This window comes from Mesoplodon bidens (assembly GCF_964165515.1).
Source record: "Mesoplodon bidens genome assembly, contig: HAP1_SCAFFOLD_105, whole genome shotgun sequence".
Lineage (NCBI taxonomy): Eukaryota > Metazoa > Chordata > Mammalia > Artiodactyla > Ziphiidae > Mesoplodon > Mesoplodon bidens.
In genome coordinates this window covers 888,136-901,543 of record NW_027671694.1, presented here as the reverse complement: position 1 = coordinate 901,543, position 13,408 = coordinate 888,136, and the positions used below count along the sequence as shown (strand labels likewise).

The 13,408-nt window shown below is 43.3% G+C and overlaps 1 pseudogene across 1 annotated transcript in view; it reads left to right on the top strand.

The window, feature by feature from the left end:
- LOC308611163 (ubiquitin-like modifier-activating enzyme 1) overlaps nt 1-13,056 on the top strand; it is a 47,306-nt pseudogene extending 34,250 nt beyond the window's left edge. Inside the window, exons 3-22 of the transcript XR_014017871.1 lie at nt 1,488-1,669; nt 1,788-1,846; nt 1,950-2,118; nt 2,213-2,345; nt 2,464-2,495; nt 2,990-3,093; nt 3,325-3,415; nt 3,531-3,663; nt 5,525-5,622; nt 5,709-5,855; nt 5,979-6,152; nt 6,272-6,376; nt 6,467-6,547; nt 6,879-7,034; nt 9,448-9,613; nt 9,736-9,930; nt 11,569-11,633; nt 11,854-12,046; nt 12,703-12,777; nt 12,922-13,056. The product of XR_014017871.1 is annotated as a ubiquitin-like modifier-activating enzyme 1 (transcript). The remainder of the gene's footprint in view (nt 1-1,487; nt 1,670-1,787; nt 1,847-1,949; nt 2,119-2,212; nt 2,346-2,463; nt 2,496-2,989; nt 3,094-3,324; nt 3,416-3,530; nt 3,664-5,524; nt 5,623-5,708; nt 5,856-5,978; nt 6,153-6,271; nt 6,377-6,466; nt 6,548-6,878; nt 7,035-9,447; nt 9,614-9,735; nt 9,931-11,568; nt 11,634-11,853; nt 12,047-12,702; nt 12,778-12,921) is intronic.
- The last annotated feature ends 352 nt before the right edge of the window (nt 13,057-13,408 follow it).

The following is a 13,408-nucleotide window of genomic DNA, read 5'->3' as shown; positions in this document are numbered from 1 at the left end:
GGAACGGGCATTTGTACCAAACGGCCTTTCTCGGCACCTCTCCCCGGGCAGGGTTTTTGGGAGGGTCCTGGAGGTGGTTAACTGGGCTGAAGAGGCGGCATAGGGGTGGATGCTGGGGCGGGGCCGATGTTACTCTTTCTTGCCTGTGTTCTGGAATCTGACCTCAGGGCTCCAGAGGCCCAGTTCCTACCTTTAGAGTCTCGGGTGCAACATATCTAGCCAAGAACCTTATTCCCTCACAGATCTAGCACGTTACAGCACCAGATTCAATATTCCCAGCCAGTGTATTACATAGAAGACCGTAAACCCAAATTACCATCCTCACAGCTTCCAAGAGGAACCGGAGCCCTGACAAGGTCTGTTTCGCTCTCATTTCCCTAAAAGAGACCTTTCTCTAACATCTTTACTCACCCTTCCCTCCCCTTTTTCCTCCTCCTAATCACCATTCAGAGCTAAAAAAGTACAACACTATGGAATACCACAGACCCTGACTCGTTCTCAGAGACCTCTTGCTCACGTCTCACCCTGGTAATCTCATCTGTCAGAGATCACTCTGTACGCAGCATTTCTACTTAATATTTTTTAGCATTTCCCTTTAAAGACCTTTATTACCTGCCGTTAAAGACCTTCCGTTCTATGGCATCTTCAAGAAGTGTCCCTACACCTAGCATTTCTAGTCGTTGACCTTCCCAAACTCCCTTTTAGCATTTTCCATCAAAAACACCTCCGAATCCGACATTGTCCTTTACTAAAATGCTTTACTATTAACCCAATATCTGCTCTTAGAAAGTACCCCCTTTTCATCGTCTCAGAATTCTTTCCAGATAATCCCAAGTATCTTCTCTCAGAAGCTCCCGGGGGACCAGATACCAGGTAGGAATTCTTCAGATACATAATCTGGCAGACATCCTTTCCCAGTCCCCCTTCCCTGCACCAGTATTTGATAGACCCTTTCAGATTTTGGTTCTAACCATCCCTATCAGAGACTCACCTTCCCAGTCTTGCCCAGGGCTCTACCTGTGCATTCAAAAGCAAACAGGTTGTCCTCCCTTCTTTTAAGATCCTGTACTCCACATCGTGCCTTATAGTCTCCCCTAGGGCCTTTCAAGTGGCCAATACCTTCATTCACAAGCCCTCATCTTCTGCTTTCAGCCTCATACGCCCCTATATCATTATTATACAAGCCCTCCCCCAGCATGCTTCCTTCCTACTAGATCCCCTTCTCAGCATCTGTTCAGCCTGCATGGTGCTCTGCATCAGTGGTCACAGAAGCCCAGCCGGACTTCACAATCTAGCTAGTGTCTGCTCACTCACTCTTTCAGTCTGTTATCTTCCTGAAACTTTTATCCTCCATTCCTGGGGAAAATCAACTGTCTGAGCTCAGTCTCCTCTTTTCTCCCTCTCAGAGTAGCTCTAGTACCTAGCATGTCTTCATGTTTCCGTTCTTGAAATGAGGATGCTAGTACTTAAGTCCTTCTCTCCACCAGAGTTACCACCAACAAAAGAGAAAAGCCTCCCCGTATCTGGCTCACCTCTGACCCTTTTTCTAAAGATGTGCACTATGCCACTATCGAAGAAACGTTGTATGTCTGGGCCTGATCCAAAACCATGTGCTGATTGCCCTTCTGCATGTTCTGTACTGTTCAAAGTGCCATCAGAACCAACCAACCTGAGTGTCTTTTCCCTAAATCTTGGAGGTGGGATGGTATTGTGGTTGGTGGGAAAGTACCTCTTATTTAAGCGTTTTTTTGCTGTCTTGCTGAAACTCTTTTCCCCTCCATTCCTAGGGAATGCCAAAAACAGGCAGTGCACCAGACATAGATGAGGATCTTTACTCCCAGCAGCGGTGAGTATGGCTGAGCCTGGGAATGTGAAGCAGGAGGGGGTCACAGAGAGGATAGAGCTGAGTGGGCCCAGCCGTGACCCAGAGTCTCCTTCAAATCTAGCAGGTATGTCCTGGACCATGAGGCTATGAAGCATCTCCAGACATCCAGTGTGCTGGTGTCGGGCCTTCGGGGCCTAGGGGTGGAGATTGTGAAGAATATCATCCTTGGTGGGGTCAAAGCTGTCACCCTCCATGACCAGGGCACTGCCCAGTGGGCTGACCGCTTATCCCAGGTACCTCTTCCTGGATCCCTTCCCCTTGCCCAAGCACCAAACCACCTGATGTCTGCATTCACTTCACTTCTTTCCTTCTTGTACCTTGTTGTAGTTCTACCTAAGGGAGGAGAACATCGGTAAGAACCGGGCTGAGGCATCACAGCCCCGCCTTGCTGAACTCAACAGCTATGTGCCCGTCACCACCTACACTGGGGCCCTTGTTATGACTTCCTTATGGTTTCCAGGTACTTTGCAGCATCACCCTGCCTCGTGACTTGCACTCTCAGATCCTTTTCCTGGTTGGTTTGCTCAGTATTTATTTAATGGACCAGTCCTGTGGGTGCGTGCCCTTGCGTTTCCCAGAGAACTTGGGCACTGGAACTCCTGATGCAGCAGTAGGAACTTATCCTAGTGAATAAGGAAGGGAATTCAAATATTCCGTACAAATCACCGCTGAGCAGGCTTTGCTTTGTTCTGTTTTGTTTTATTTGAGAATTGAAGCAAATGAGTGTAGGATTTGGGGATAAACCCAAACTTTAACTGGGAACAGACTGACTCATTGTTTGACTCCCAGGACATGAAGGGTTGTAGGCAGGCAGAAATGGGTGTTTTTCAAATGAATTAAGTGAATTAGTTCGTCTTCAAATTCTGTCCTCCTAATACTGCATTACTTTTCTTGTCATATTCTGGGGTTTCATATTTCTCTTCATTGAGTTTTACCCTCACTGAGTATGACACACATACTTTGTAAATATTTGCAGAAAAGGTCTGAACCAGTAAGCTTTAGTCCTGCCATTCTGCCAACCCCTGGCCTGCCTTTCTCCTTTATTTTCTTATTTCCCTTCACCCCAATGCCAGTACCTTTGCATGAGCTTCCTTCTTGTTACAGGTGGTCCTTACCAACTGTCCTTTGGAGGACCAGCTGTGGGTGGGTGAGTTTTGTCACAGCCATGGCATCAAGCTGGCCACGGCAGACACTCGGGGTCTGTTTGGGTGAGTGCCTGCTTCTTCCTTTATCCCCAACTCCTCCCAAGCCCAGGCTAAGACCCCCTGGCACCCAGTGTCATAATGCTACTCTCAGCCCACCAGGTTTTCCATTCTCCATGTTCACCTCTCCCCAGTTGGCACAAGCACTGAGTGCCAGCAGTGATGGCTAAGCTTTCGTAGGAAGTGTTCACTATTTCTAAGGGTCTCAGGCACCAGTCCTCTTGTCTCCTTTTACAGGCAGTTGTTCTGTGACTTTGGAGAGGAGATGGTCCTGACGGATTCCAATGGGGAACAGCCTCTCAGTGCTATGATTTCTATGGATACCAACGTAAGGAGATTGGCCTCAGGGATTCTGACAGGCATGTGGGTAGCCATAGTCCTCCTTCATGCTCCTGGTACCCTGATCCTACCTCTGAGGCTTTCTTTACTTCTCTTCCAACTAGGACAACCCTGGTGTTGTAACCTGCCTGGATGAGGCCCAACATGGGTTTGAGAGTGGTGACTTCCTCTCCTTCACACAAGTTCAGGGCATGAATCAACTCAATGGCATCTATCCCCTAGAGATCAAAGTCCTGGGTATGCCAAGACTGGAGGGCAAGAAATGGTTGCCCAGATCAAAGAGATAATTGTCCGGGTGGTGTGGGGTGACCCACAGCCCAAGAGTTGACACGTATCTGTAGTCTTGACTTGTACCAAAGTCCAAGAGGAGGTGCCTCGTTTAAATCTGACTTGGGACTTAGAAGAGATGGGTCCAGGTAGCCTTAATAAAGACATGTGAACTGAGCTACAGGCAGAAAAGGTTTATACCACTAGTATTTGATTCCATTATTATTTTTTGGCCCATTGACTCCGTTTCTTTCTTTTTTTAAACTGTTTTACAATGTATAGTATAACAATCTCTAAGTAATACTTCATCACCACCCATATTAAAGAAAAACTTACAACAAAATATTTCCACTTTCTGGTTGTCGTATATTTTATGTATGTCATAAACTTCTCAATACATTATTTTTGACTCCACAGTTATATTGTTGAAAAGATTTAAGAAAGTTTATGTTTACCCACATAATCACCATTTCCAGTATACTTTTCTGTGGCTCCAGATTTGCATCTGATGCAAGTTTTCTGCTGCTGAAGAAAGCCTTTAACATATGTTGTGGAATGGTGTCTGCTGGTGGTGATTCTTTTAGCTTTTTAATGATTGAAACTTTATTTTGCCTGTGTTTTTGAAAGATGTCTTTACAGAGTGTAGCATTTTAGAATTCATTGCTTTAAAGATATTGCTCTATTGTCTTTCCTGCCTTATTTTCCACAGGAAGTCTGCTATTCTTATTCTTGTTTTTCTGTATTTAATGTGCTTATTTTTTCTATCACTGATCTTAATCAATGGGATTATGATATACATTAGTATAGTTTTCTCCCTGTCTCTTTTGCAGTTTATTAAATTTATATTAACTATGGGTTTATAGTTTTATCACATGGGGAAAATTTCTGGCCGTATTTTTATTGAAAATATTACTTTCACAGCTCACTGCCACCCCATTATCTCTTTCCAGAACCCCATTTACGTGTATATTAAGGCACTTCACTTGTTTGTCTTCCCCCCCACTCTTTGTTGTATTTCAGATAGTGTCTTCTACTTTGTGAAATCACCTAATTTTTTCTTGTGCGTTAATTTGTTAATCACATCTGTTATGTAAAATCACTGGTCAAGAACATTAAAACAGCTATTATAAATATATTTCAGATGTCAAAGAAATTCTCAACAAAGGGTGGGCCAAAAGAGTTTTTGAAGAAGTAATAGCCAAAAAATTCACAAATTGATGAAAACTACAGCCACAGATCCGTGTTCTGGTAAGTTTTGATGGATGGGAGGTAATTGTGAATGTTAGCTGTTTGGAGTTGCGTTTTGTGTCCCTTTAATATTTTTGAGTTTATTCTAGAGAAATTATGTAGTTGCCATTGGATCTTTTCAGGGCTTACTTCTTTTTCTCTAGAGTGGCCTTTAGACATAGGTTACTTGTGTTGTCTGAAGAAATCAGCATTGTGTTTCTGTTCGTTTGTTTTTCATGATGTACGATACCTTATTTTTATTTCTTAATTGAAGGATAGTTGATTTAATGTTTAATGTTGTGTTACTTTTTGCTTTACAGCAAAGTGACTCAGTTATCTATATATACATTATTTTTCATATTCTATTCCATGATAGTTTATCTCAGGATACTGAATAGAGTTCCATTGCTCTACAGTAGGACCTTGTAGTTTATCCATTCTATATATAATAGCTTACATCTGTTAACTCCAAACTCCCACTGTATGGGGGAGGGGGTTGGGGTAGGAAGGAGGTGGGAGGTTGTCCCATTCCTGTTTTGATAGTGCTGTTGATCTTGGGATGGAATGAACTGACAGATAACCCTTCATTCTTTTCATTCCCCAGGTCCCTACACCTTTAGTATCTGTGATACCTCCAATTTCTCTGACTACATCTGTGGAGGCATTGTCAGTCAGGTCAAAGTAACTAAGAAGATAAGCTTTGTGAGTATGAGCTGGAGGGTGTGCTGTAGGGTTCCAGGCATCTCTACGTTTTTACTTTTTTTGTTCTGATATCTTGCTCTGCACAGAAATCCTTGCCCACTTCACTGGCAGAGCCGGACTTTGTGATAACAGATTTTGCCAAGTATTCTTGCCCTCCTGAGCTACACATTTGCTTCCAGGCCCTGCACCAGTTCTGTGCCCAGCATGGCCAGCCCCCTTGGCCCCACAATGAGGTAGATGGGTGGGCAAGCCAGCCAGGTCCTTGAACCAAAGCTGCTCTATGCGTCTTCATCTATTTAGTTTTTCTACCTCTCCCTCTCCCCACAGTGGTGTGATTGTTCTTTTTCTCCTTCCAGGAGGAGGCAATAGAACTGGTGACCCTAGCACAGGCTGTGAATGCTCAAGCTCTGCCAGCAGTGCAGCAAAACAGTCTGGATGAAGCCCTCATCTGGAAGCTGGCTTATGGCTGCTGGGGTTCTGGCACCCATCAATTCCTTTATTGGTTTGTGGCTGCCCAGGAGTTTATGAAGGTCAGTGCAAGTGGAGACGGACAGTGCTGGGAGTGGGTCAGGTTCCTTCCTGGCCCTGCTGCTTGCTGTCCAGCTCTGATTAGCCAGTGATCACTTCCTCTTTCTTACACCATCCTGAGACCTGCTCTGGAAAGTTTATGCCTGTTATGCAGTGGCTTTACTTTGATGCCGTTGAGTGTCTCCCTGAGGACCAAGAGGCCTTTACAGAGGACGTGTGCCTTTCAGTATGTGATTGGGGCCCATGGAGTAGGCATTAGTGTGGATCTTTTTAAGGTGCCTTTTCCCTAACCCTCTCTTGCCTTCACATGACTCAGTGCCAGAACAGTTACGATGGACAGGTGGCTGTATTTGGCTCCGGTCTGCAAGAGAAGCTGGGCAAGCAGAGATACTTCTTGGTGAGAGAACCTTGTGGTCAAAAGCTACCTTTAGGTCCCCTAGCCTCTGGCCACCTCTTCTGGAGTCTCCTCTTGGCTTACAAGGGATGGTGTTTGCTTGTACCCTCATCTCATCCCTCTTCCATTTTCTTCATACGAGGTGCTTTATTCACCAGTCTTGTGCCTCTTTTCTTAGAGGACCATGGATTTTTATGGCCCTGGCACTTAAATATGCAGTAGTAGATCCTCTTACCCTCTCTTGCCATCTCCAGGGGGAGTGAGGACTGATGAGTGCCTTTGTTACCCCAGTGACCCTAACCATCTTCTGTCTCTCTTCTTGGCCACCTTCCAGGTGGATGCAGGGGCCGTTGGCTGTGAGCTGCTCAAGAGCTTTGCCATGATTGGGCTAGTCTGTGGGGAGGGCGGGGCAATCACCATTACAGACATGGACACTGTAGAAAAATCCAATCTGAGTCGACAGTTTCTGTTTCGGCCTTAAGATATCAACGTTAGTGGAATGGACATGGTAAGTGGTTGAGCTTTTTTTCTCACTTCTGTCTTTTTCTTGTTATCTATCTTATTGCGTTAGGACTTTTTTTTTTTTTTGGTACGCGGGCCTCTCACTTTTATGGCCTCTCCCATTGCGGAGCACAGGCTCTGGACGCTCAGGCTCAGCAGCCATGGCTCACGGGCCTAGCCTCTCCACGGCATGTGGGATGTTCCCAGACTGGGACACGAACCCACGTCCCCTGAATTGGCAGGTGGACTCTCAACCACTGCGCCACCAGGGAAGCCTGCCTTAGGACATTTTTGTTTCTCTCTTTCCTTAGTTCTTCCCTTATTTCTTTTTCTCTACCATTCAGTCTTTCTTCCAGCAGATATTTATTGAAAACTTATTACATCTTTCATTTGTGAGTTTACACCTGTCCCCAACCATGTTTTTTTCCTTTGGTTTCTGGTTACGACTAATGTGGGACTATGGAAACTGGGTTATAGAGGGATCTATCTGGGGAGTCTCTGTAAAGAACAGTGCTATTTTTGCCTGCCAAGTGTTTTATCTTTCCTTTCATTTTATCATGCAAATACTAGGCACTACTTAAGTAGTTAGAATATATAAGATAGCAAATGAAAGGTTTCTGCTTTTGTCTAGTTGGAAGACATAGTAAATGAGAGATTCTCGAATGCAGTGGACGGTGCCAGCACTCTTTCCTCAAGTCCAAAAGATCACAACTGTTTTAATAATACTAAGACATTATGTCCTTTTTATCCTCATTTTATCAGGTGAAAGGGTAATTTTCCACTGCTCTAGGAGGCTGTCCATAACCCAAAGACACAGTATTTTCCAAATGACCAGACCAATTCATGATGATACAGAATTGTTCATTAACTAAAGAACCATTCAAAGTACAGAGAAAGACAGTGGATATTGATGTGGATCAGTATTTCACCTTGCAACTAAATTTTAAAGTACTATCACTTGTCAAGTTTTTATGTATTATTTTTTTAAATATCAAGAGTCATCTGAAAATGTTATTGAAGTATTTTTCTGTAAGGCTGGATATCCCTTACATCTTTCAAGGAAAACATGTAATATATTAAAGGCAGTAGATAATGAAAATTCAGCTATCTTCTAAGATAACTTAAATTTGCAAAACTGTAAATACAGATTGACTCCTGTCATTAAAGATTTGTCCTGGGGCTTTTTTCATAATGTTTGTACTATATAATGGAATTATTCCATTTTTATTAATTAATTAATTTATTTATTTTTGGCTATGTTGGGTCTTCCTTTCTGTTTGAGGGCTTTCTCTAGTTGTGGTAAGCGGGGACCATGCTTCATCGCGGTGTGTAGGCCTCTCACTACCGCGGCCTCTCTTGTTGCGGAGCACAGGCTCCAGACGCACAGGCTCAGTAGTTGTGGCTCTGGCCTAGTTGCTCTGCGGCATGTGGGATCTTCCCAGACCAGGGCTCGAACCCATGTCCCGGCATTAGCAGGCAGATTCTCAACCACTGCGCCACCAGGGAAGCCCCTCCAATTTTAAATGGAGTAATAATATTTTTAAATTTTCTGAGTTTAAATGTCTAATGTAGTAAATCTAGATAGCTGTGCATCACATAAAAAAAACCAGAACTTCGTTTTAACATCATTAGTTTGGACAACTGGTACAGCAAATAATAAATACAATAGTACAGTATGTGGTTAGAACATAACAAGGTGAAAAATACTGTGTAGGGGCAAGAATGAAAAACAAGATATAGAACTGGAAGTGCCATGAGAGGGTGGTTTGCAGTGTGGTAAAGGAAATAATCATTGGAAAGGTGGTATATCCACAGAATTAAAGATGATATACGAGAACAGGAAGAAATCTCAGGGAAGAGTATGCCAGGTGAACTTAACAGTGTGAGCAAAACCCTGATGTTGGAATATGCCTGGTGTGTTTAAGGAATAGAGACAGAGACAGACCATGGTAAGAGAGAAGGTTGTAAAAGTAATAGGGACCAGCTCATTTTACCCTTAGTGAAAGTGGGAATCAATAGAGCGCTTTGAGGAGAGGAATATGATATGACTTGTACTTTCAGAGGATCCTTTTTGTTTTTGTAAGTTTAGAGGACCTTGGTTTTCTTTGGGTGAATGCACTCCAACTCTGGATGCTAGTAACTAAAAACAATGGATGTTCGGTAGACAAAAGTACAAATACTCAACCCATTGTCTCCTATTGTATCACTGTTTTCCTTTTTTATTCACCACATTCCTCGTTTGTCCCAGCCCAAGCTGTGTGGCATTTGTCATAGACCACAGAGCCTCCTGACCTCAGAGCCTAGGTCTTGTGCATCATTACATAAATCAATTTTCAGAACAGCTCTGTAAAGTTTTGTTGGGTGATTATATGAATGACAGTTGTTTCTCCATCCCTACCCAGAAATTGAAGTCTGATACAGCTGCTGCAGCTGTGAGCCAGATAACTCCACACATCCAGGTGATGAGCCATCAGAACTGTGTGGGCCCTCACACAGAGTATGTGAATGATGATAACTTATTCCAAAACCTGGATGGTATGGCCAATGCCTTGGACAATGTGGATGCCTGTGAGTTTTGGGGGTGGTTGAGGACAAGGGGAGAGTAATGTGTGTCTTTTAGGGAGTGTGTGTCACCGTGTCCCATCCTGATGTTATTTTCCCCACCCTCACCTGCTGCAACTTTCTCACAGGCACGTATATGGATCACTGCTGTGTGTTGTAACGTAAGCCACTTCTGGAGTCAGGCACACTGGGTACCAAGGGTAATGTGCAAGCGGTTATCCCCTTCCTGACAGTCATACATCTCCAGCCAGGACCCTCCTGAGAAGTCCATCCCCATGTGCACACTGAAGAACTTCCTGAAGGCCGTCAAGCACACTTTGCAGGTGATCAGCCTTGCAGTGAGAAAGAGGTGGAACAGATAGGTACCTGGACAGTGTCTCAGTTGCCAAACTCTTGTTATTCAGATGATGAAACCTCAGTGTATGTAATATCTGCCCTCTGTTTAACTCTCCTTCACTCACTTTAAACCTAGCAGTGTAAGCTTTTCAAAATGATTTTTTTAACTTGAAATTTTTATTTTGGAAACATACAGGGAAGTATTACTTATACCATGTGAAATACTTTATGTAAGAATTGTATATCTAAAAGGTGAGGATATGTTTCTTTATGTACAGGATACTATTCTGTTGTTGAACAAAATTAACTTAGTATCATCTCTGCTAGTTATTTAAATATCTCTAATATTAAGTCCACATTTAGGACTGATTTTCTAATTGTTTCCCAAAATATGTTTAATAGCTTATCAGCATAGTTGTGTTTAAATAGTACACATACATACAAAACAGCATGCCTATCATGTAGATTGACAAAAGCAACCCATTAACTGGCCCTCAGGACTTGGCCCTAATTACAGTCCTCTTTCAAACCACGAATAACCATCCTTTTATCAAAATGATTCTTAATGCAGTCTTTGAGGCTATGTTTAGGAAGTATGGGAACAGGAAGAAAATGAGCAGTAACAGTTCAGTCTGTCACTTTTCCTTCCAAAATGGATGAGTTTATACTTGTGGACTCAGTTCAGTATGTGTCTTTCTCCCTGTCCATACATCCCATGTTGGGGTGTGTATGTGTGTGTGTGTAGGGGTTTGTGTGTGTAGATACAGAGAGACGGAGAGAGAAAGAGATGTGTTTTTGTGTGCGTGTTCATTTCTATATATATAAAACCTCTACTAGGGTATTGTTCTATTACTATGTTTCTCTCTACCCAGCATGCAGAAAGACCAATAAAAATGCTTTTAAAACAAATGTTCTATGTTCCCTTGGACTTAACCTCTTCATGCTTCAGATTCCTTATCTGTAAAATTGGAATGACAGTAGTAACTCTCACGGGACTTCTGTAAAGCATTTACACTTAATATGTCCTTGTGACTTTCAAACTAAGCTTTAAATGTGTACATGTTTATTTCATATTAACTCCATGAGGTTTAGTTTTACTGTTACAGTGTATGTTTTTAAAATGAGGATACAGAAGTAAAGATATACCTGATGGTCACAAGACTGTGGCAGAGCTGGCATTTGAACCTGGATTTCGAGCATCAAGATGCTCCAGATCACTTCACCAGTGACTATCGACCTCCAAATTCGCAGGGGCCAAGCCTCTATCTTACTTTCTGCCCAGTCCCCAGAACCTGCATAGAGATCGTTCATGTTTTATTCTTGGTGTGAACTTTGTCTTTTATTGAGGCATAACGTACCTAGGTTAAGGTGTACATCTTAATTAATTCTGCATGAATGTACACTTGTGTGTTAAACTCTTCCCAGACTAAGATAATTGGTTTTTAAATTGAAGTGGTGAGGGCTTGACAAGTTTGAGGAGCCACATTGGGAGGGCTTCCTTCCTCTGTTGTCCCATAACAGCCATGCTCTTCCTATTTGCTGTATTTACTGATGGTGTTCCTAATGCCTACATAAACTTATTTGTTTCCCATAACCCACGTAGTGTTGATTTGCTCTGTCTGCAGTGGGCTCGGGATGAGTTTGAAGGTCTCTTCAAGCAGCCAGCAGAAAACGTCAACCAGTACCTAATGTGTGTAATTCTGTCCAAATCCTCGCTCACCCTGTCTCCTGCCTGTCAGTCAAAGCATTCTGTAACCAGTGTAACACTAGGACCTGGCCTACTTTTCAAATAAACTAATGATTCCTCGGGCCTTATACCTTTGGGAGTCATCACTGGCTTTCCATGGTGTTAAGCTCACTCTGGGATCACTGTGTAATTCTGAGTTTGTGTCCCATCTAATTCTTCATAGGGATTCAACGTTTGTGGAGCAAACACTGCACCTGGCAGGCACCCAACCCCTGGAGGTGCTGGAGGCTGTGCAGCGCAGCCTGGTGCTTCAGTGGCCATAAACCTAGGCTGACTGTGTGACCTGGGCTTACTACCACTGACACACCCAGCACTTGAACATCAGACAGCTGCTGCACACCTTTCCTCCGAACCAGGTATTACACTCTTGTGGGGTCCATTTGTCAGAGTAGGCTTACTGTAAGCTGTTTGCTACATGCTTTTGACATGATTCATTGCAGTTAATCCAGTTGTGGCAAGCCCACTAAGTCCCAGAGATCTCATTAAACGATTAAGCGAGTGATTTTTGAAATCAAAGACCTGTCCTGCTGACCTGTCTCCTCTATCTGCCCATCCCTGTTCTCTCAAGCAAGATAGTTGGTACCTATTTCCCTTAGATATGACATGAGTCATTCCAGATTTCCAGTCAGGGCTATAGAGATTGTACAAGAGAACTTTTGGTGTTAAGAGCACAGGACCTAGGTGGCTTCAAGTCTCAACTATATTTGATATTGGGACTAATCGTGTTTCCTCTCTTCCTCAGTATCCTCATGTAGGAAGTAGGAATAATGGTGACCTAATTTCATAAGAGTTCTATGAGGGCTAATTGATAATTATTAAGTTAATAAATTAAGTATGTTAGTACATGCCTGGCAATCCATAAAAGTTTCATAAATAGCTCTGTGTCTAGCACAAAGTGAGTGCCCAGCGATATACTAAGTAGGGCCTTCCGGGCTTGAAAATGAGGAGTCACAATTATGAGAAAGACCTCACCTCTCATGTCCCACTCCCCCCCATCTTTCTGTTTTCCTAGCTTACAAGCTCAGGAGCCCCTTTCTGGTCTGGGCCTAAATGCTGTCCACACCCGCTCATCTTTGATGTCAGCAATGTAAGTCTCCTCCCTCCTCCCGAGGGAGATCATGTCATGATCTCCTACAGTCGGGTCAAATGTGGGTACGTGGATGGGAAGGAGGCTGTAGCTCCTTAGGTGAGTACTGATATGCTTACCCCTCCATACCTTGCCTTCTCTTAGCCCCTGCATCTGGACTACATGATAGGTGCTGCCAACCTGTTTGCCCAGACCTATGGGCTGAGGGGCTCTCAGGACCGAGCTGCTGTGACCATACTCATTCAGTCTGTGCAGGTCCCTGAGTTCACCAGCAGATGAAGGAGTAAGGTAAAAACCCACAAGACCTAACAAATGAAGAGAAAATAGACAGTCTACCTGAAAAAGAATTCAGAAAAATGATAGTAAAGATGATCCAAAATTTGAGAAATAGAATAGAGAAAATGCAAGAAACATTTAACAAGGACCTAGAACAACTGAAGAAGAAACAACCAATGATGAACAACACAATAAATGATTTAAAAATACTCTAGAAGGGGTCAATAGCAGAATAACTGAGGCAGATGAACGGATAAGTGACCTGGAAATAAAATAGTGGAAATAAGACTGCAGAGCAGAATAAAGAGAAAAGAATGAAAAGAACTGCAGACACTCTCAGAGACCTCTGTGACAA